Source organism: Pleurodeles waltl, chromosome 1_1 (genome assembly GCF_031143425.1).
Source record: "Pleurodeles waltl isolate 20211129_DDA chromosome 1_1, aPleWal1.hap1.20221129, whole genome shotgun sequence".
NCBI classification, from domain to species: Eukaryota; Metazoa; Chordata; class Amphibia; order Caudata; family Salamandridae; genus Pleurodeles; species Pleurodeles waltl.
Genome location: NC_090436.1, coordinates 572173112 through 572197542, shown reverse-complemented (window position 1 = coordinate 572197542; position 24431 = coordinate 572173112).

Here is a 24431-nt window from a genome sequence, read left to right as displayed (position 1 = left end):
CACAAAAACACTTGGGACCCCTCTTGGTGGCCTACCACGTTAGGCCCCGCACCCACCCCTGCAAACCACGCACCAACCTCAGCATCCTCCTGGACTCCTCCCTCTCTATGACCCAACAAATCAACATCCTCACCTCCGCACACTGAAAAAAACATTCAAATGGATACCCACAGAGACCAGAAAGACAGTCACCCACGCACTCATCAGCAGCAGGTTTGACTACGGCAACGCACTCTACGCCGGCACCACACTAAAACTCAAGCGCAAACTACAGCGAATCCAGAACTCAGCAGCACGACTCATCCTCGACCTCCCCCGACATGAACACATGTCACCACACCTCAAATCCCTCCACTGGCTCCCCATAGACAAAAGGATCACCTTTAAGATCCTCATCCACGCACACAAATCCCTCCACAACACCGTCCCAACCTACCTTAATGAAAGAGTGACCTTCCACACTCCTACACGCCACCTCCGCTCCGCCGACCTCTCTCTCGCCACAGTTCCACGCATCAAACACACCACCACTGGAGGCAGATCTTTCTCCTATTTAGCCCCCAGGGCCTGGAACTCCCTCCCCACCCACCTCCGCAAGACCCAGGACCTCCTACTCTTCAGGAAGAGCCTTAAGACCTGGCTTTTCGAACAGTGATCTCCCCTCCCCCTTCATCCCCCCCCTAGCGCCTTGAGACCCTCACGGGTGAGTAGCGCTCTCTATAAGTCTCTTTGATTGATTGATTGATTGATTGAACTGCCCTAAACATATAAAACACCATTCCAAGATGGCGAGCTGCTATCGACTTGCTTTGCTTTTCTTTTTTCTTTTTTTCTGTTTACCATAAGTGAACCTCTAATCTCAGATTTTCCCACTGGGTATATGCAACCCAACTCTGGAGGTTTGATATACTCAAGTTGACAAATATGTTAAGGGTCATCATCTGATATACTCCCTGTGTTTAGTCTAAGGAGTATTTCAATATGGCCAAATTATTATCAAATAACGTCCTCCCTTTCTCTTTCAACTGGAAGCAAACTTCTAACCCCCAACCACATTTTGATTCCCGTCTGGAGACTGCTTTTAAAGACCCAACCATGTCTGCTTTGCTCTCTATTTACCACATGCAAACCTCAAATTACAAAGTCGCTCTCTGGGCATTTGTAACTCAACTCTGGAGATTAGATACATTTTAAGTTGACTAATATTTGAGGATCCATATCTATAGTATAATCCCTGTTTTCAGCCTAACCTTTCCCAGATACAAAGGAGTATTACACTATTATCAACTTACTTCTTAACATTTTCTTTCAACCACAAGTGAACGGCTAATCCCTTTTGGATCCTGCCCGGATAATACCTTCAAAAACCAATTGTGCTAGTTATTTCTGTTTACTGGCCCCCAGAGATGACAGAGAGATTTACTTTCTACTAGTGTGTGTGCCACCGACTGATGCTAAAGAGGTAAGCGTGATACCACTAAATTGGCTAGTTTAGCTACTTGACTTTTTTGTGATGGTTTCTTCAATACTTTTTCATCATATTATTGTGGAGATTAATTTAACTCACTGGTGAATGTTTGCCACTGTCTAACGCTAGAGAGTTAAAAGCACAATATGGTTTGACTGGGGATCCATTTTTGACCTTTAATTGTGATGGTTTTCTTGATACCACTTCTCCAAATTATTGTAAAGATTAATTTAACTATTCTGAGAGTGTTTTTTTTGCTGGCATTTTTTTCCAATTACCTTTGGCTGGGGGAATCTTTCTTAATTACCTAGCCTATCTGTTGGACGCCGTTACAGCATGGGCTCGCGATACCTCTCAATACTTAGGGGACATCCTGCTATGTGGCCCATTATGACTTCCTCAGTCGATTAATGCTAGTTGTACCATCACTGTGAGATAGCATGTGTGAGTCTCAATAAGTGTTTTTTTGGCACAAACTTTATTGTTTTATATATGCACATTCTATCATTCAGCAAGTCAGCATTTGTTAAAATTGGTACATGTTACATCATTATGGAGAAAGACATCTTCTTGTCCTTCAGAAATGCATGGGAATTGTTCAATAGAATTGTTGTACAGTACAATGGGTTCATGCTCTATATACCAGCCCCTCTCCCCTCCCTTTTACTTAAACAAACATGTCATAACATGTCACCTAATAGTGAACAAGAAATTGGTCTATTACTCTTGAAGGCATGCAGAGGTTAGACTATGGGGTTGTGTGCATGGGGGAGGCTCCAACGTAACCCTCTCCAATAGAAACCACATTCTACAATTTTAGGGCCTCCATCATTACATCCCATTTGAGCTAAACGTTTTTTTTTTACGGAGGCCCCTGTATTCTTCTCACCACAGGGCTGTGCTATTATCTAGTCTCCAATGTGCCATCTCCTCCTACCAAAGGGTTAACCCTGTTGTTCTTGGGGTATCCAATTTCTTATTATTAATCTCTTTGCCAATATTAAGGCCAGGTTGGTAAACCGTACAACCACTCTCGATCCCAGGGGTCTGGGGTGCAATCCCAGTGGGCATTGCACAAGGTGTTCCATTGGTTTAAATTAGTGATGTCCAGCAGGGTTGCAGCACTACCCGCCAAGTAAGGGGCTAAGTCCAGGCAGGCCCACAACATATGAAGGATGTCAGTATCTGAGCTTTTACAATGGGGACATACAGATGTGTTGATGGCAAATATTGTGCTATTTGGTGTTAAATACTCTCTATGTAGTATAGACAGTTGCATGAACGTGAATCTTCCATTAGGTGATACTAATTTAGGATATTCTGGGATACAAACCTAGTTTCAGTCGGAGAGTTCAAGACTTCATTCAGCCTCCCATTTGAGTTTTAGTGTGGTAAAAGAGGTCCTCGAGTGGGCTCTGATCCCACAGTACAGCCAGCGAACCAAATGTCTACTGTTGCCCATATTATGCAACGCATGCAGGAGTTTAAGAGTGGGTGGCTCAGACCCATCGGACACCAGGTGTTTCCATACATTCAGAAAATGCTGACATGTGTAGGAAATAGGAATGCAGGGAGTACATGCATATTCACAAAGTCAGTATGCAACATCAATGCCCAATCATGGAACAAAGAGCTCAATGTTAGTTCTTACTGTTGCTCCCAGGAAGTCAGCTGGTGCGTCGTAAAGATGCCGGAAGCCGTGGGGAGGCCACTCAATAGGACATTTGGTGCATAGGAAAGTGTGGAAGCAGTGTATTTCCATGCCATCCTCCAATAGGTGATGGCAACATGCAACAAAGGAGGAATATCCCAGGGCCACACCTTTCACTGGCATATCAAACTATGTAGCTGGCCTCTGTTCAATTTTTCTGGCGTGTAGTCAATTTCTGATATATTGTGCCCAGCCAACCAATAAGACAGCCACTGCAGCTGTCCTGCAATACAATAGACCTTGAAGTCTTGGCCCCTCACCCCGCCTCCAACTGACGGTAGTTGTAATATGGGAAGGCCTATCCCGTGGCATCCTAATGCCCAAGCAAGCTCCACCAACATGGTATTCAGCAGTTGAAACACCCATGCCAGGATCACTACTGGAAGATTTGTGAAATAATACAATAGTCTTGGCAGCCAGATCATTTTAGCAATGGAAATACAGCCTGCCATGGAAAAGGGCAGATAGATCCAGAAAGTGATTTATGCTTTAAGAGGAGTTAATCACTCACAGTTGAATTCCTTCAAGGATATCTTGAGTCTCACAATACACTTTTATCCTCAAATAACAGAATGTATGGGGGGTTACCTGGAGGTGTGCATGACAGTGTTGATGTGCAGGGTCTGTAGGGGTAGCAGAGAGTAAAAGTGCACAGAATTTATCTATATTAATATGGAGTCTGGATAGTCTACCAAAAGTAGTCAGTAGTTGTGCTATCCCATCCAGTTCCATTCACAGGCCTCTAAGTACAGAATCAAGTCATCTGCATACAGTGATATGGAATGAATAAATTGATCTATAGGGATTCCACACCCTCTGGAGTCTTGATGGATACACTGCGTTAGGGGCTTAATTGCCAACACAAATAGGAGTGGCGACAAAGGGCAGCCCTGCCTAGTACCATGGGATACTTTATACGATTGTGAGGTAAGATGACCAGTTCTAGCTCTTGATGTGGGTTGTGTATATAAAAAGAGGCGCACCCATTGTATATAGACCTGGGGTTTGCCATAAAGGGGCTAGGACTGCTATCATAAAATCCCATCCTAAGGTGTCAAATGCTTAGCAAATGTCTAAAGATATGCAGCCTGCATAGGTGCATTTTTTTCTGTGGGGCCTGCACTATGCTGAGGAGTCAGCGTATATTTAGAGAAGTGTTACAACGTGGGACAAAACCATAGTGATCTGTATGTAAGAGACAGGGAAGCAGGGAGAGCAGCCTACAGGCAAGAATTGTATTACAGATTTGGGAGTGTTACCAATGCCTTTCTGGTGGTGGGCAGGAGCAAGTCCTGCCCCCAGGAAGTGCTGTAGAGCTTTTCTAATTTAGGCACGAGCCTTGCCAAATATGTGGAAAAAAACTCAATGGGCCAATGGGCAATTGGCCATTCTGGACAGCGGCGAAACCGCGGCCCTCATCCTCCTGGACCTCTCGGATGCGTTCGACATCGTCTACCACCACACCCTATGCTCACGCCTCAGCAATGCTGGAATCCACAACAGAGCCCTGGACTGGGTCACTTCCTTTCTCACCGGCAGAACCCAGAGAGTCCGCCTCCCCAGATTCCGCTCGGAGGCCACCGAAATCATCTGCAGCATATCCCAGGGTTCGTCCCTCAGCCCGACCCTCTTCAATGTCTACATGGCCCGCTCGCTAGCATCGCCCGATCCCACATCCTCAACATCATCTCATACGCTAACGACAGCTGATCCTCTCCCTCACCAAGGACTCCGCCAAGACCTACCTCTATGAAGGAATGAAGGCCATCGCCGAATGGATGAAGAGCAGCTGCCTCAGACTCAATTCTGACAAGATGGAAGTCCTCATCTTCGGCTCCACCCCCTCCACATGGGATGACTCCTGGTGGCCTGCCACTCTCGGAACCGCTCCAACTCCCACCGACCACGCACGCAACCTAGGATTCATCTTGGACCCCTCACTAGCCATGACCCAGCAAGTCAACGCCATCTCCTCCTCCTGCTTCAACACCCTCCGCATGCTATGAAAGATCTACAAATGGATACCCACCGAAACCGGAAGAACAGTCACCCAAGCCCTCGTAAGCAGCAAACTGGACTATGGCAAAGCCCTCTATGCAGGAACCACGGCCAAACTCCAGAAGAGGCTGCAACGCATCCAGAACGCCTCCGCACGCCTCATCATGGACATCCCCCGCCACTGCCACACTACAGATCACCTGAAAAACCTGCACTGGCTCCCTCAACAAGAGAATCATCTTCAAACTCCTCAACCATGCTCACAAAGCGCTGCGCAACACCAGGCCAGAATACCTCAATAGGCGACTCTCCTTTTGCACCCCAACCCGGCATCTCCACTCCACCGACCTCGCCCTCGCAAGCGTCCCACGCATCTGCAGAACTACAACCGGCGGTAGATCATTCTCACACCTCACCGCCAAAATGTGGAACACTCTTCCCACCCACCTGCGCCAGGCCAAAGACCTCTTCACCTTCAGGAAACTTCTCAAGACCTGGCTGTTCGAGCAGTAGCAGCACCTCCCTCCCCCACCTCTGCCCACCTGCCCTCCTCAGCGCCTTGAGACCCTCACAGGTGAGTAGTGCGCTGTACAAATCCCTGATTGCTTGATTGATTGATTGAATGGGAATCCAATCTGAACCGGGAGTCTTGTTCCTTGGTAGTTCCCCAATGGTCCCCCATAACTCACCTGCTGTGATAGGGGCCCCAGAGTCTCCTTATCTTCCGTTGGTACTCTGGTAGTGTAATATGGTCCAAAAACAAGGTGATACCTGCAGGGTCTGGGGGTCCATGGCAGTGTCTAGTGTTGCATAGGATTCTATTTAAAGACACCATTGATTCTATTCTGTGTATATAATGCATTTAGTTTTATCTTCTGCATTAGTGATCTCCCATTTGACTTCATGCCTGGCTCCCACCACTGACACAATAGATGTGCCTCTGACCATCTTGAAGGCCTCCCACTCTGTTAGTGAGGAAGAGGTGGTGCCTTCGTTTTTTGGAGAAATATTTGTCTATTGTTTTAGAAAGTGATTCTCTGGAAACAGTATCTCCCAGGTGGATCGGCTGCAAGCACCAAGTAGGAATCAGAGTTATGTATGTAACCCCATGAGAGTGTTATTTCCAGTGGCTTTTAGTCAGAAATTGTCTTTCCAAGGTACTTAGGCCCTGTTATGTTAGGTTGGAGGTGTGCAGGAGAGAGAATTCTATGTAGGCGTGAACACAGCACATGTGTGGGAAAGTAGGATGAGTACTCCCTATCACCTATATGTCTCTTGCGCCACACATCTGAGAGGCACCAGCCGGTCATCCATTGCTCCAGCCCCTTTGCTTGTCACACCAAGGCCATACCCAGCAGGGGTGGGTTGGATCAATCCAGGGATGTACCAATAACAGTGTTGAAATCACCTCCCGGCCCCCAGGGATTTACTGTCCAGTCTGCTAGGATGGAGGACAGCCTGGATAAATACGCATCTTGCTCCGAATTAAGTGCATATATACATCCTAACACCATGAGCTCACCATCTAAGTTTCCCCGTAGCAGGACATATCATCCCTGGTTGCCTTGCCTGGACTCTAGCACCACAAACGGAACACTGGCTCAGAGCCACATAGCTGCACTTCATGCAAAAGCAGAGTATGACATGTGGAACAGTTGGCCCTGCCATTTCCTGTGCATCTTTTGGGCTTGCTCTTTTGTGAGTTGGATCTACTAAGCACCCTATGCCTCCTATATCCTGAACCCAAATCCCCACACACTTCATGTTATTATATTATTTGCAATTGCTTTCTGCACCACCATCCCCACTAATAAGTCATCATCTCCTCTCCCACCTCCGTGCCCCCATATCTGTCATTAAATATGCTGCCACTTATAACAACAGATGACAACATCAGAATGTGCATACCCATCTCAAAATACTCAGTCCGACAATAACCATTTGCTAGACCAAACTGTATGAACAACCAGAACATATTAACCAATGATAAAACAATTGCCTCCACTCTTGGGGGTTGGTGTTGCTAAATCTTTAGTCTCAAGATAAGTAGAGTGCTAGAACCTTTACCTTTTATCTAGGCCAACCAGGCCCGGTGCCCAGAATTTTACATGTCAAATGTTCAGAATTCTCAAGGCACCATGAATTATATGTGGATATAAGAGATTTGGCTGTCCCTTTGTGTCACAATTATGTTTACACTGAGTGACCAGGGATTAGGAGCTTCACCAGCAACCTCACCCATCCCCCACCATGTTTATGTACATTGCATGTAGAGATCCACAACCTGCAAAGAGGAAAAGGAAGTTACTTATACAACACTCACTTCCCTTAGCCGAATGGATCATACATCATTTGTGGAGTGATTGAGGTGAATAAAGCCATAGTGCTGGCTGAGTCTGAGTACGAGATGCTGTCATGGGAGGAGCTGAAGCTGATAGGCTTCTTGGAAAGTCGCAAGGAGTTTGCCAAGCATTTCGCCTCCTGTTGCCCCTCCAGAGCTCGTTATGGCAAGGTGACTGTTTCTGAGCGGGGTCTCTGGGGTGTAACGCCGTGCTCAGACGCGGCGTCTCTTTCTGTCCTCGTGGATGGAATGCACTACCGATACTCGGAGCACCGTTCCCTGTGTTTTTTGACTACACATTCTGGGAAGCATATATTTTGCTCTCGGTTGCACTACACTTACCTGTAGCCCTTTTTTCTTCTTTTTGTTGTTGGTGGTGGGTTTGTCTGGTCTTTTTGCCTGTCTCTGTCCATGTTGTGTCCATCTTGTATTCTTCGTGTTTTTGTCCCAGCATGCTCTGTTTTTCTTTTATACTACTTTCTTTTTCCTATACTGGTCTATGGGCTCTTCCCAATTCAAGATGGTGTCCTTTCATTTTCCTGTGATGTCACTTCCCTTTTCTCAGTATATAAGTCAGTCAGTCTTGTTCCACCTTGCATTGCAAACACTTCCCTCTGGTTGTGCTGTTCGCTCCTGTTCTTTGTTTCTGCTTTTTGCCTTGGGAGATTTTTGCCTGTTCTTTGTTCCTGCTTTTTGCCTTGGGAGATTTTTGCCTGTTCTTTGTTCCTGCGTGTTGCCTTGGGAGATTTGCCTATTTTTGTTTCTTGCTCTCAAGTCCTGTTTTTTCTTGTTTTTCTTCAGGAGTTCCTGTTTGATGTTTTTTTCCCTCTGGGACTCCTTCTGGAAGGTATGGTCTGCTTTGGCGTAGCCTGTCAAGCGGCACCGTGGCTACTAGAAAGGGTCGCCCTTATCTGGGAGTATCCAGAACCTGTAGAAGACTCGGTGTATTTGCCAACCCGGTATCCAGAGGTGAGAAGTGCAGCGCAGTATGTAACATGGGGGGCCCCACCGAGCCCATTATAGTTTGTGTGATTCAGCCGCTGGTAGTTGCCATCCCATGAAATTGCCGCTCCAGCCATTCCCAGGCTCCATTCAGTGATTCAAAGAAAAGAGATTGCTGCTACTTTAAGTCTGACTGGGACCATCAGGGTATACTTCAGGCCAAGTGCTTTTTAATCTCTCGAAATGTGGAATGCCTTTGCTGCACTGCGATTGTATAGTCTGGGAGTAATGAGACCATGGTATTTTCCAAGTGAATGTGTGCTATTCAAAGGCTGTGCATCTCGGGCCCTACAATTCAGGATTTTGACCACTATATTGTGTGGTGGCACACCAGATACTGGTTTTCATATGGGCACTCTGTGTGCCCTCTCCACTACTAAAAGGTTCAAGAGCTCTGACAGGGCTACCATCAATCTTAGCCAGTTCTCTATGAACTGGATGGGGTGGGCATCCTCTGATCCCACCAGGACCCCCTGGGATGTGGACATTATTTCAACATGATCTTCGTTCCGCACCACGTATGCGATTGTGTAACTACTTCAACTGTTTACATAGTTGAGTGAGCTGTAGTGTATGTTCTGCCTGACAGGGAGCTACAGTGTAGAGTGCCTGTTCGCTTGATTTAACTTTGCCAGCCAATTTGCGCTGGTCATCCTTATGGAGACTGATGTCCGCCATAATGGTTTCCAAACACTGCTCAAGCGACACTCAGGAGTCTCAGATTTCTTGGAGTGTAATATCCAATTTGTCCATTTGCCGGACTACATCCATGGAGGGGGGACACAGTTGTCTGGTGCCTGGGTCAGTGAGCTCTCCAAGGGGGTGGACTGGGAGCAGAAGTGGACGTCTCAATCACTTGACGTAGATTTTCTGCAACCTATAATGGCAGTCAGGTGGCCCCAGTTCTTTGATAATGGGTGGTGGGGGGGAGACGGGAAGGAGCATGGCACCCAGTCACAGTCCCCCCTGTCACAAGGGTCCAAAGATTTCCAATGATGCCCCCTGGAAGGCGCCTCCCATCCCTTTGAGGGTGAACAGCAACCAGTCCTCCTGACACCGGTTCAGTGTGGTAGTTCACCCCTTAGGGCCTCACACAGCCAGACTGCTCAGAATCAGGGGTCACCTCTGGTGAGGTGGAGGTGGGGAAAAGTGGGCCCCTTCATTGGCCCTGTATCCCCAGCAGTGGGCCACAAATAAGTTTAGCAGGGTCCCAACAAATACTGTGGGGCCTAGCCCCCAGACAATCAGCCATTCACCACCATGTCAAGGCACATCATGTTACACAAGGTTCCTCCACCAGGCCAGCTGGTGCGGATGTGCCAGTTTTTTGGTGAATGTGTACTATGTGGAGAGCAGCGCCCCACCCTGCTTATATCCGGAGCGACTCACCTTGCATGCTCCAGCTCAGGCTTCAGGGCAGAGCAGAGTCAGTGGATCAGTCTGGCGCCAAACAGCATTCACCAATGGGGCCTCAGCCTCCTAACGCTGGATGGCACCAACATCAGCTGGTTCAGTCCACCTCTTCCCAGCCTCTCATGGGGCGGGTGTCACTGGCATATGGGTCATCTCTGCACACCGCAGTCCTCCAGGTGTTGATAGGATATGAGGTCGCCCGCTCCATTTCTCACCCTAGTCCCTCAGCCTGCAACCTGGGATCTATGCTGCCATTTTTATTGTGCAGCCCGGGGTGGTTGCGATCTCTCGGTGCAGTTCCCTGGCATCAATAGAAGGTCCTCCAGATAGTACTAGTTGGGGGCCACTGCAGATCCTGCTGTATCACAGCTATCATGGCTTGACAGCATTGTCATGCAGCATGGTGGTCCAATAACTGGGCCTGCGAGGCTCTAAACTATGCTGCCACCATCACCCTTGGTTGGCTACACCCCCAAGAGTCAATATCTTATACATGATATCTTATGTCCCTTTTTCCTCATTTTCATTTTATTGCAGACTGATAACTCCATCCGATCTGGCTAAGAGCAGGAATAAGGCGAATGATGGAATGTGTTTACTTCTCTCTTTTGGAAATCATATACTTTTCAACACTTGGTTCTTTGATGTCTTTGGCTTCCTGGTGAGCCCAAGTCTTTATGGTCCAGTACCTCAGTATCATCACATTAGCAAATCACTTTATCCATAGGCCAAATATGGTACTTTAATATCACAAGATGCGCTTTGGTGGATATCTCTTTAAACTTGACATGAAATGCTGTGAATCAAATGTTTGGTTATTAATCACAAGATTTTTAACTTAATACTATTAATGTTTTCTCTCTTCTGTATTTTATTTGTTCTATGGTAATGTTTGTTATGTTGTGTCTTGTACTGTCCTTTGTCATCATTGGTATATTTGTTTTTGGACTTGCATTTATCATGAAAATCAATGTATATTTAACTATACCATGTTGTTATAGTGTAATTTTATCAGCCATAGGGGACGAAACATGTGTTGGCTATTTTTATTTTTTCATTTTGATATTTCAAATTAACTAATTGAAATAAATACAACAGAAACAAACAGAAGGACTCATGGATATCAATATCTATGAAAATAATCATTTTCAAAGGGTACAACCTATCCCCTACTAATATGCATCCCTGCCGGTGTAACCTGACTGCTGTGGCTTTTCAACCTGGGTGCGACCATGTCAAAATACCTCTTTTTTCACAAGGAAGAAACCCCACTTCAAAATATTATACAAGTCACCTACAGTAGGCCTTGTTGTCCAATTGGTAGTGACCCTAGACTTTTAAAGTGATGCAAACACAAACTTATTTTTGTCATGTCCCTACAGTGACTGGCCCCCAACAGCTATTTTTACTGTACAGGGCTATAGCTGATCCTGTGAGGAAAACTAAAGTGCAATAAAAATACTATTGTTGCTAACTGTGGTTTGGGATAAGCTACAGAAATGGATCAACCACCGTTTTAATATTTATAAAAAAAAAAACATTTCAGTGGTATAGTTGGATTTGTGAAACATATTTATGGATAGCTTTTTAAAAGTTAGACTTGCCGTGAAGGTCCAGTAGTCTAATTGGAATTAGCCTGCTAGAAGCTGAGCCCTAGCAGTGCTTCCTCTTAATGAGGTGAAAAAAATACTCTCAGAACAGAAAGAATGGATTACAACTTTGAACCTTTTGTCAAGAAGCCTGGTTGTGAGATATGTGACTCCTCTCAGTCTAGGAGGAAAGCTGCAGGAACTTCATTAACTTGAAAAAGGCCAGGTTGAGGTCTGCACTTTCATAGTTAAGTGCAAAGCGAGACCCGTGGAAGAGATGTTTTTGTTTCCTGAGACAACTGTAGCCAGTTTGACATCAAGCTAGTGGGAGGAGGAGTTAGTCCCAGAATCAGTTTGGTGTCATTGAGGAGGAGGGAAATGCTCATTTTTCTAAACAGACGCCTGATTGGGAAATCAGCAACTTCCAAGCGCAGAAGGGCTCTGCCATGTTTGGTCATTGTTGAGAGTAGTGCACTGTGAGATAGTTTGCAGTGAGGCAAACAATATATGCTGCACACGTGGGAATGTTTGCTCTTGAGAATATTCTTCTCATTGGTTAAAGAGTGGTCATGAGTAACTCCTATCCACTGACTAAAATGGAGTGACTTGTGTCAACTCATTTCCAGCCCATCAGAACACTTTCAGGATCTGTGAAAGTACAGAAAAGGACTTGACCTACTGTTTGTGACCTGTGTGGAGACCTGAGTACCCAGACCTTATTCCACATATAACTAGGAGTGAGCAGTAGACTACAATGGTCAGTTGACTGATCTTCTATGTGTCTACAGTGTCACAACAAGCTGCTAGAGGCATTTTGTCTGAAGTGGCCAGATGACCAGAAGAACTGGGCATAGAGTGACCAATGCTGATAGCCTCTTCTGGAATGAGTCTTGACCACTGTGTGCTGTCTCAGAGATCCTGGGTGTTTTACAAGAAACCAAGAGGAACAGCTCCAGAAAGGCAGAAAAGTTATCACTTAAACCATTTGTTTGACTTCAAAGACCCTTGGAGCTTCACCAAGACCTGACAACGAAGCTGCGCAATTTCAAGAGGACTTAATCAGACACAGTTTCCAGGCTTTCTCTACTGGAGAATTTTGAGCTCCAAAAAGAGAAAAACTAAAAAAGTTGAAATTCTGACTGGGCAAAGGCACAGACGGTATCCAACTCATGAAATATGTGAATTTTCCCTCTTGCAGCTTTTCTCGCCAAAACCAACAGCTTCAGTAGGAGCTCATTCAATTTCAATATGATTTTGAAAGGACTTCACTGGAGACAGCTGTCAACTTTGCCCCACTGAATGATATTGATTTCCATTTTAGAGGCAAAGCTAGAAGGTAAAAAAATGGGGACAAATCACTAGGGTGACCAGACCTCTGCACACCTGCAGCCAAACTAAAACAACTCCTATGTCTCTGTTAACCGCAAGCACCGACTTCTGATTGTTGTATGTCTTTTTCTCAAAGCTTTTTGCCCTAAAATAAAAATAAAAAAAACTATTGTCTCCCTTGTAGGATTTATTATGTAATATTTATAATTTCATTTTTGTCTATTTTTAGAGACGTGGAATTTTCATTGTGTTGTTTTTTTTTTTTTTTTTTTATTATGTTGGTACTATTATATTAAACTACTTTTAATTATTTTTCTTCAGTTAGGCCTGTCTGCTCTATGCCATTGCTACAAGGATTTGTCCATGGACTCTCATCCAGCACAACTTATAACCAATTTTTTGACAGTAGTACTGTTAAATCACAGCTCTTCATAAAAATGGCAGGGCAAACTGGTTTGACCTTGGCCTCAGACAGACACAGATCAAGCTTGGTGCGGAGAAAGCTAGAGACCATGCAATGCTTTTGTGTCAAAAGCTGACAAAGGTGGACATTGCATGAAAGCTAGAAGAATAGGTGTTCATTTTGCCAGAGTACATGTTGCATACTGGGACATGGTACTCTGCCTGTGGAAGTATTTTGAATCTGCAGTCATGCATTTTTTCCAATTTAAGCAGTTTAGGTACTTAAGAGTATGCAAGTGCCTACCGATGTAAAGCAGTGGATGGGAGAATGTGCAGCCTAAAAGTGCTTTTTGAATGGTCTACCTGCGTCATTATATGCATTTATCAATGAGGGATGTGAACACTGCTCTTTAAGTGTTCAACTACATATGGTTTTCTAGAAAACAATAACCAATTCAAAATAGTTTTCAGTTTGAAGTTCTTTGCTACCTCAAGGCAGGGTGCATTTGAATGCGGACCAACTGGACATTCACATGGGCTCCATGCTGAGATAAAAATCTGCTTCTGCCTAAAAACATGCTTAAAATGCATATGTTTTTTTAAAACAAATCTCTATTGAGTTTAGTAACACAAATATAAAATACTCTGGGGAGGCAATACAGTAGACTTCAAGTATGTAATATTGGCCCAGATAAGTACGAAAATGAGAATAGTGATTAACTAATTGCGTTTTTTTGTGAATCACAATTAGGAAATCACTATTCCTAACATATGAAACTCTTGAGTTTCATTAGAGATTTGTAGTAGGTCGCAAACAGATCTACCTCATGAACATTAATGAGTAAGTCACAGTTTGTTACCCACTAGGATTCGCTGCCATCACAGGATGGTGACCTGCTAGAGGCAGCAGACCACCATGTCTGTGATTGTTTTTAAATAAAGAAAACTTTTTTTTTTTAAATGTGATGCGCTTTCCTTTTTATAGGACAACGGATATGTTTAAAAATGAAACAAAAGATTAAACTTTTAAGTTTAATTTTTTAAAAGAAGGTAGTGGTCCCTTGGACAACAGCCTGCTCTTAAAAAACATTTGTCCAACTATTCTCAAAGAGGAAGGGTCCCTTGGGGGTTCCTTCCCATTTGCGAATGGGTTACCACTAATTTTGAGCTGGCGGTAAATTGTGAATGTTTGGCAACCGCATTTCGGTCTCAAAACATTTGAACATGACACTACTATTCGGCATTGGGAAGGGACACCCTCAACATGCCCCTTCAAAATACCAAATCACAAAACCCAAATTGTGATTCAATAGCAAGTTACCGAATCACAATTTGGGTTTTGTACATCAGAAAAGGCATGTTTGCAAATGCAAAATTTCTTAGTTCATCCGGCTTATTGCTCAAAATACTTATGATTATTGACACAAAATGATGATTACAGACCATATGGCACGGCAGATCCCCTGAATAGGTTCAGCAAACCTCAGGGGTCTGCAAACCACAGTTTAAGAATTGCTGCAAGAGATCACAACTCAACTGACCCAAGAGCTATCCAGCAGGGCAGACATCCTGAGTGCTATCAATGGCTGGTTCAATTTGCACACCACTTAGATCTCACCATCCTGATGAGCTTTTCCTCATGCTCCAATAGGAGGGTACAATAAAAGTGTCTATGTAATGGTTTTGCTCCCTTGAGAAATGGTCTGAAGCATCTCCAGGGTGCTAGCGGTGAGCTGCACAGAAGCTTGTTGAAGGGGGGGACATATCAACATGACAATATTTACTAGCAAGCACATATTTGAATAACCAACAACACCACCCATCATTGCATTTTCCACACTCTGTGTCACAATGGCATTATAAATGAGGGCTTCAAAGTGGATAATTGCAGCGCTTGTCAACAGACCATGATCACCCATTCCAATTATGGCATGCTGTAGGTCAGATCTCCACTATACTGCCTAGGTTGCTTGTGTTCTGGTTCAGGGAGGACCTGGTCTGGCAGTGTGGGCTGAACTGTTCCCATGAAGAGTAGGGTCCAGACTGATTTGCCTATGGCTGAATTCTAACTCAGGTGGCATGATTGGCAAACAAATGATGGATTGGGATGCGGCTCGAAAAATTAGCAGGGGCTGAAATTATTTCAAGCATTCCATCCATCACCCCATTATTTTTGCCTGTGCTGCCTAAAGTGTGCTGGGTAGGTCCAGACTTGGGTGTGTGCTACTGGAACCAAGCTATAATTGACTAAAGAGCTCTAAGAAGGGTGAAACCAGTCCTAAGCCACTTCAGGGAGGACCTGGCCTAGCAATTCCGGCTGGACTGTTCCCATAAGGAGCTGGGAGCTCCAACAGTGCATCACTAGCACCGTATGGAGCCCGTCCATTATTGCTAGCAGGTAAGAAACTTCAGAACTACTTATTCGTTTTGGGATACTCACATTCCTGTTTGTTGTTTGATATTCTCACTGACCTGCATGTGAAACGTGCTACTACCAGGAGTGTGAAGGAAAACTGAAACTCGGTGTCAAATCATGTATGTGTTTTGAGTCTTGATTTCTTTATGTCTTTTAATGTATTACAGGTCACAGAAAGGGATCCCCAGAGCGAGGTTACTTCACAAACGTGTCTTTTATGACACTAAATTGATGTGTTACTACCTAGATATATTAAGTAAATCTTACCAAAAATTCATGTTAGGTAGATTAGATTTCACTACATTGGTCCTGAAGAATTGCTGTTTGACTCTTTTCGGAGCAATTTAAGGCAAGAAACATGTCGACCTCCTCTAGAGGACACATTGACATCCACTTGGGTCCAACTGTTGGTTTTAAACTTGGCATGAGCCCGCAGTCATAATTAAGAGGTTCCTGTTGGTGGGACCCATAGCCAATTTTAACACCACTTACCCTCCCAATCTACCATAGTCCCATTTCCCTACTTAAATAAGTGCGGGCATTACCCACAATTTTGTGGGAAGGTCAAGATCTCTAACAAACAACCCCCTTCTAGTTGCCTGCTGGCATTGTAGCACCTGCCCAGCAAGGAGCACAGCCCAAACATGAAGCATGCCACTTCATAAGTAAGGGCTTGAGTATCTGATAAAGAATGCTCCTCATTGATCTGTATATAAAAAGACATACCTAAAAAAAATTGAACAAAGAAGGCCAATGTGGCTCCCTCTGAAGTGATAAGATGCATAACTTCAACTACAGATAAGTTATTGCACTTTGCACACAGACATATAGATTTCAAATCAATATTTGAAATGTGTTGAAGGTACTCTTCCTGAAATAATTGTACCTGCTGCAACTCAGCACTCTTCCGTGTCTTCTGGTTCTCAAAGAAAAATGTCAGAGTGATCTTGTGCGATAATGTCACTGCGGTGCATATGCATGACATCAGAGTAACGCACATAACATTCAGCTGGTAAAAAGGAAGTGCACCTAAGAAAAGTTCACGACTGCCACGCAACTGAAAAAGTTATGCTGTGTACGTGGCTATGGACAGCAGGGATCTCACTCTAAGCATGCAGGTGTAGAAGCATTGAGCCGTGCAACTCAGCAACACCAAACCTACACACAGGCAAGTCCAAGTCCCTTCCATGTGGTCCTCTCGTCACAATCCCATTCCTATATCACTGCATGTACTCGGCTGCTGCTTCTTTGATAATGTCGACTTTGTTACAGTACAGCAATAAGGTGCTAGTTACAGTCGCAGGTCACAGGGAATATAGGGAGCGGGGTGGCGTGCGGGGGGGAAATTAATAAAATTGTCATCTCGACAGCAGGCAGGCATGGGCTCCCGGCCCATGCTCCAAATTCTGACATAGCTCAAAGCAATGTTACGATTGGCTGGAAGCACTCAGCCAGGGTGCTACCAGGCAACTGGAAGCCTGTGCCTTCTCTCTCCAGCCCGGCAATACAGTCCCAGGCTAAAGAGAGCACAGTGCTCATGTGTACTTGGCTGGTGCGAGACGGCCAGCCACATCATCCTCAATGCCCCGCCCCTTTAACAATAAAAGGATAATAAACCTAGTTTATTATCCTTTCATTGTTAAAGTATTTGCAGTGCTTGCTGCTGGTGGGGGGTGATGCTCCTCCACCATAGCGGACACATGGATACTGTCAAGGAGAGGTTGGTGGTAATGCATGTTTTCTTCCAGGCAGCTCTTCACCAGTGTTGGAAAGTAAACCTCGTACGCAACCTGCTGTATTAATGTGTCTATACCTCCATAAGACACACCAACTTCCAGGATAGCATGCAAGTTCCAACTGTCCCCTGCAGAACTCCTGAGAAGGATCCTAGCTCTTACTTTTCTAAACAAATTAAGTGCTGGATCAAGAAAAACAACACCAAATAACAGAAACAAAAACAGACCGTGAGGAGGAGAAAGAAACAAAAAAAGAGGGGGCTGTTCTTGGAAAAGCACAGAGGTTGGTGAAGATAACCAAAGTCCAGTGCATGTGCGGTAGAGGGAATCCATGTGAATTTTCTCTATGCTCCATTTTGACACGCCACACCATCAATAATTCATGTGACAATTTTGGTGTCCAAATTGATCTAAATTTGTACCACTGCATCAAATCAACTTCCAACTTTTTTTGCTTTCAAAATTATTATTAGCGATTTTTTGTTACAAAATGCCTTGCGATTATGGTTCTATGTAGCCAGTCTACACCGGTCTGTATCAGTTTATGAGTTTTCGAATTCCGGGCCTATCAAATTAAAAACAGTTAAAAAGGCACAGCAGAATTTAACGGTCTGATTTACGTTGTTTTCTTTGGGCTGGTGTGATGTGCTCTTGACGTAGTCTCATTTTAGAGCTGAATTCAAGGAGAAAGGCATACCCTGAAAATGGAAGAACAGTTTGTGAATGCGAACCAAGTCCTCAGCAATTCCTGTACTCATCGATACATTTCTTAAACATTTCATTTTCTTCCACTATTCCCCACTCTCCTGCTATCACTCACTCCCTCGCTCGTTCACCCATATCACTGTTCCTGTAATGGTACGCAACGCTGTTCATGTTTCACGTGATACCTCCACTCAAACGGGCAAATTTATTGTTGTTAATTTTTTCAACATGGGTCTCTGAGAGCATACCTAAATTAAATTAGTGAAAGCATTATGTAATTTGAAGAAAGACGTATTTATGATAAAAAATAATACGTTTCTTTGTACTATATTTTATTTAACGGGGTAGTATAAGTGAATAGTGACGTCATAAAATACATTACCTTTTTATTGTTTTTGGTTTACGGAGTTGCTGCACGTCTCTTTTTAACTATAACATTACACATAAATGCTTTACTAAATGTAATGAGTACTATTTACATATATAATAGTAAGCATGCTCATGTGTCATTCGAAAACAAACAAGAAAAGCACAATCTCCATTGCTGACTTACAGTAATCTTCTGGAAGCAACATGACTTGCGACATGTGAGAGCTAGTGATGACATATCACATATTCAGCCGGCTGCACTGGGCCCCGAAAATATTAAAAATAAATAGTTTCAGAGACAATCATGATGATGTAGTGCTTTACTTCTGACAACATCAAGTACTTTTGTTTCACACCTATGTTTTCCGGAATCAGCATTCTTGTCACCTCAACCTCCTTGAAACCTTACCTTTCGCTGTGCCCAGAATCTAAATAGTCACTTATCTCACTTACAGTAAGTCTTGTAATCCCTGCATGTGCTGCCGTTCTCCGAGGTAGTTAAGACAATTTCCATATGATGTTCCTCTTTTCACAGCTGTTAAGATATACAGCGGTGTATTTTTCTCCCTTTTACTGCCTTTTTGAAGAAGATAGCAATCATTTATCTCAGCAAGGCATTTCTCTTCAAGAACTGTAAGCAGATAGCAATGACACCAGTGGCCGTTTAAGCTGTTCCAATCTATTTGTCAAGAAGGAGACAGGCCACAAGGTGAAATAGGCTCCATTTAATTTTATTGAAACACTGGGGTGGTTTTATGGAGCTAACATGTTGATCGGATTTCGTTTCACTTTTGTTCCTTGCAAATCTGTTGTCAATTTACTTTCTGTTGTCAATTTACTTTCTTAGAGCAGACAAACCATTCCTGCGACTTTCTCTTGCTAAAATACAGAGGAATTAATGTGTGGCACTGCGCTTGGAGCAGGCTGATAGAACATTTGTTTCCTAAATTCAACAGGCACATTAGCCATGATAGCAGTTGAGGTGCCACTTATAAAGAATGTACACCTCTGATAGATAGATAGATAGATAGATAGATAGATAGATAGATAGATAGATAGATAGATAGAAGATAGATAGATAGATAGGTAGATAGGTAGATAGATAGATTTTTACATTTTTTATGTCACTCAGAGGAGTGGCATAACACAAAATTATGGGGGCCCTGAGTCTCCCACCAAATCTCACAGACATTATTTGGACTTGGAGCTGAACAGGCCTACCCAAAGGACTAGAGTACCCTAAAAGTGGCACTCCAGGTTTGTTATGTCCCTGCTCCAAAGTAGTTAAAGTTAGATGAGAATTTCCACAAGAAAGGCATTTTTTGTTATCTATGTAACTTTGATGCAATTGGTGTATCTGCTCCAAACTCCCCCCCCAAAACAAAATCATGCATTTTGGCAAAAATTGGCACTGATTCATTGATGGGCAAGAGGAAAGGGGATCCCAAAAAATCAATTTCCTATTTTAATTCCCATAAGAATTTATTTTCCAGGTTAGAAGAAATAGCTAAATGGAATTACATCAAATATGGCACAAAGTTAGAACTTCATCTCAGAAAGAATACATAATTACTTTGCACGCCCAATTGGCACATTTAGTTAAGTTGTAAGTCCCTAGTAAAGTGGTACTACAAGTATCCATGGCCTGTAAATTTATTGCTACTACTGGGCCTGCTGCACTGGTTATGCTCCCCCAACCCACTAAAGCAGCCTTTTAAAACATATCCCAGGTCTGCCATTGCAGCCTGTGTGTGCCATTTAAACTGATGTTGACCTGGCAAAATAAATCTTTTGCCAGACCTAAAACTTCCTTTTTAGTACATACAGGGAGTGCAGAATTATTAGGCAAGTTGTATTTTTGAGGATTAATATTATTATTGAACAACAACCATGTTCTCAATGAACCCAAAAAACTCATTAATATCAAAGCTGAATATTTTTGGAAGTAGTTTTTAGTTTGTTTTTAGTTTTAGCTATGTTAGGGGGATATCTGTGTGTGCAGGTGACTATTACTGTGCATAATTATTAGGCAACTTAACAAAAAAAAATATATACCCATTTCAATTATTTATTATTACCAGTGAAACCAATATAACATCTCAACATTCACAAATATACATTTCTGACATTCAAAAACAAAACAAAAACAAATCAGTGACCAATATAGCCACCTTTCTTTGCAAGGACACTCAAAAGCCTGCCATCCATGGATTCTGTCAGTGTTTTGATCTGTTCACCATCAACATTGCGTGCAGCAGCAACCACAGCCTCCCAGACACTGTTCAGAGAGGTGTACTGTTTTCCCTCCTTGTAAATCTCACATTTGATGATGGACCACAGGTTCTCAATGGGGTTCAGATCAGGTGAACAAGGAGGCCATGTCATTAGATTTCCTTCTTTTATACCCTTTCTTGCCAGCCACGCTGTGGAGTACTTGGACGCGTGTGATGGAGCATTGTCCTGCATGAAAACCATGTTTTTCTTGAAGGATGCAGACTTCTTACTGTACCACTGCTTGAAGAAGGTGTCTTCCAGGAACTGGCAGTAGGACTGGGAGTTGAGCTTGACTCCATCCTCAACCCGAAAAGGCCCCACAAGCTCATCTTTGATGATACCAGCCCAAACCAGTATTCCACCTCCACCTTGCTGGCGTCTGAGTCGGACTGGAGCTCTCTGCCCTTTACCAATCCAGCCACGGGCCCATCCATCTGGCCCATCAAGACTCACTCTCATTTCATCAGTCCATAAAACCTTAGAAAAATCAGTCTTGAGATATTTCTTGGCCCAGTCTTGACGTTTCAGCTTGTGTGTCTTGTTCAGTGGTGGTCGTCTTTCAGCCTTTCTTACCTTGGCCATGTCTCTGAGTATTGCACACCTTGTGCTTTTGGGCACTCCAGTGATGTTGCAGCTCTGAAATATGGCCAAACTGGTGGCAAGTGGCATCGTGGCAGCTTCACGCTTGACTTTTCTCAGTTCATGGGCAGTTATTTTGCGCCTTGGTTTTTCCACACGCTTCTCGCAACCCTTTTGACTATTTTGAATGAAACGCTTGATTGTTCGATGATCACGCTTCAGAAGCTTTGCAATTTTAAGAGTGCTGCATCCCTCTGCAAGATATCTCACTATTTTTTACTTTTCTGAGCCTGTCAAGTCCTTCTTTTGACCCATTTTGCCAAAGGAAAGGAAGTTGCCTAATAATTATGCACACCTGATATAGGGTGTTGATGTCATTAGACCACACCCCTTCTCATTACAGAGATGCACATCACCTAATATGCTTAATTGGTAGTAGGCTTTCGAGCCTATACAGCTTGGAGTAAGACAACATGCATAAAGAGGATGATGTGGTCAAAATACTCATTTGCCTAATAATTCTGCACTCCCTGTATATGCCACCGCTGTGGTAGTCCCTAAACAACCCTTAGGGCAAGTTGGATTTTATTTAAAATTTGGATAAGTACTTTTAAGTTATAAATGTCCTGGTAGTGAAGAACTTCTAAATCTATGTGCCACCTCTCCCTGAGATTTCATAGGCTCCGGAAATCCAGGGGCTGTTTTTTTTTTTTTCAAAAGGGAACAGGCCCCATGGATTCCATCTGCCTGATCTGTGTGTTTTTTTAAAAGGGGAGAGGGGCTGTGTGGCTTACATCCCTGAGTCTCAATAGACCCGGGGGGGGGGGGACCCTATCCCCCCGTGCTGAATTTGTTTTGAAGGGAGGGGGACCTAAGCCTCATTAGCCCTGACGACCCCATCCCCATCCCCAGTGCCTTATTTCTTTTAAAAGGCCCCCGTGTCACCCATGCCTGAGCTCATTAGGCCCCAGTGGCCTCATCCACCAGGGCTGTTTCTATATCAAAAGGAAGAGGGGCCCACATGACCACCCACCTGAGCCTCATTAGGCCATGTGGACCCCATCTCCCAGGATAATATATATAAATAATAATGTCAGCCATTTCAAAAGTTAGTTCTTCTTTTTAAATCATGAATTATATTTGGACGGTATAAATTTTCGCAATCATCTTTTTTGCAAAAAATTTCAGCATATAAATTACATCTCTTTTCGGCAAGAGTACTTTCAGAACACAATGTACCTAAATATTATAAAGCATTGATAAACTATATTTTATCTCCCTAGTATGTATATGGATATATACATACATATGTACATACATACAGTATAGATGCATAGATGTGTATATATATATTGACTTTAAAAAACAAAGGTTACAGGGACATTATAGTTAGGTTCTGAATTTACTTGTAAAAAACCATAAAAATTCTGCAGTTATAGTTATTTAAAGTAACTATAAATCGCTCCCTAAGGGAACTATAACTCACATGGGGTGATCTGTCAAGCAGGGGCCGAGAAAAAGGGGGGGGGCCCAAAATGCTTTTTCCCCATTCATTTTTCTATAGGGATTTTGAACAGTGATAGTGCCCAAACCACTGGACGGATTTACACCAAATTTGGCAGAAAGGTAGCGCTTGGTCCAGCCAGAGGCCTTTTCATTATTTGATGTAAATCTGGAGTTTTTGAGATACTAAAGAAAATCAAAAAATTGTATATATAGGAACGCAAAGTCTCCAACAACCCCCCCATTCTCATGCTGAAGTCTGATGATTGTTGGGACTTGGCTTCAGCCGAGTCCTAGAAAAAAAAGAACTAACAAAATAAAAGGGGCAGCGTAAGGACATCCTGACCCCTTAGCTCTGGTGCTGGGGTCCCACAGGGAGTCCCTCAGTGCTAATAATCATTAAAAAAAATGTTTTGCCACGATTCTCAGCGAAACAGTGGATCCAGCAGTAAAAAAAGAGCACAGGATGTTTATTTGTATCTCTCGGGTGAGCCAAGTCCTGGGGTCATTGGCATTTTCATGTGGAGGGGCCATCCACCACCTCCCTGTTGCTTTAACTAAATATAAAAGGGGGCTGCCCATATCTCCTGCAGCAATCGGGACCACCACCTCCCCAGGGCTTTTACTAAATATGATGGGGGGGCCGCCTAGCTTCCCTGCAGCCCAGGGACCACCACCTACCTTGGGCTTCCACCAAAGAAAATGGGGTGCTCAGCCCCCCAGCAGCCCCAGGGACTGTCACATTGCTGGGGCTTTTACCAAACATAACAGGGGGCTGCCCGCCCCCCGGGGACCATCACCTCCCTGGGGCAATGGTCATTGGAGGGATGCCATGTGGCCCCTCTCAAGGAGCCATAGATGGCCATAGATGGCCCTGGGGACCCCCAGCCCCCAGGGCTGGCTCCTGCTATGTCCCTGGGTGCCAACTCCTGGGATATAGCTCTTTGCTTTTGCTTGGTGGGGGCTGACAGCCCCTACCAAGCAAAATCAAACAAAGTCCACTTTCTGCAAGTGAGAGCTGTCAAACAGAGGAGTTTTCCTCTGTTTCCCTGAACACAAATATGCCTGCAGCGAAACAGATGAAAACATTGCTCCCACAAGCAGGGAGCTGCTATTAAAAGCAGCTCTCCCTGCTTGGGGGAGCAATGCCGGTTCCAGCAGGACACGGGGAGCCGGCTAGAACCACGGTGACCTTCAGGCTCCCCCTGTTTTCCTGTCAGTTTCTCTCTCTCTTTTAACCTATAAAGGGATAGAAGTGAGAGAGAGAGAGATAGTCATTGCAATGCTCTCTTCATGCAATGACTACTCCAAGCAGTCACCTGTGGCATAATGGTTAGGGTCTCAGACACTTGCACTGAAAGATGAGTTTTCTAGTGAAGGTGTTTCTGTGGTAATTTCCCTACTTTAATTTCTTTTCAGCTTTAAAAGTTTAAGGATCATAATGAAAGGTGATCTCACTATTTTTAACTGATGAATATATTTTTCTTTTCAATATGTCTAGAAATATTTCATTCTAAGTATATCATTTAACACAGCCTAAAGAACTATTTATCTCTATCTCTGTCCCTCTCATTCTCTTTCTCTCTCTCTCTCACT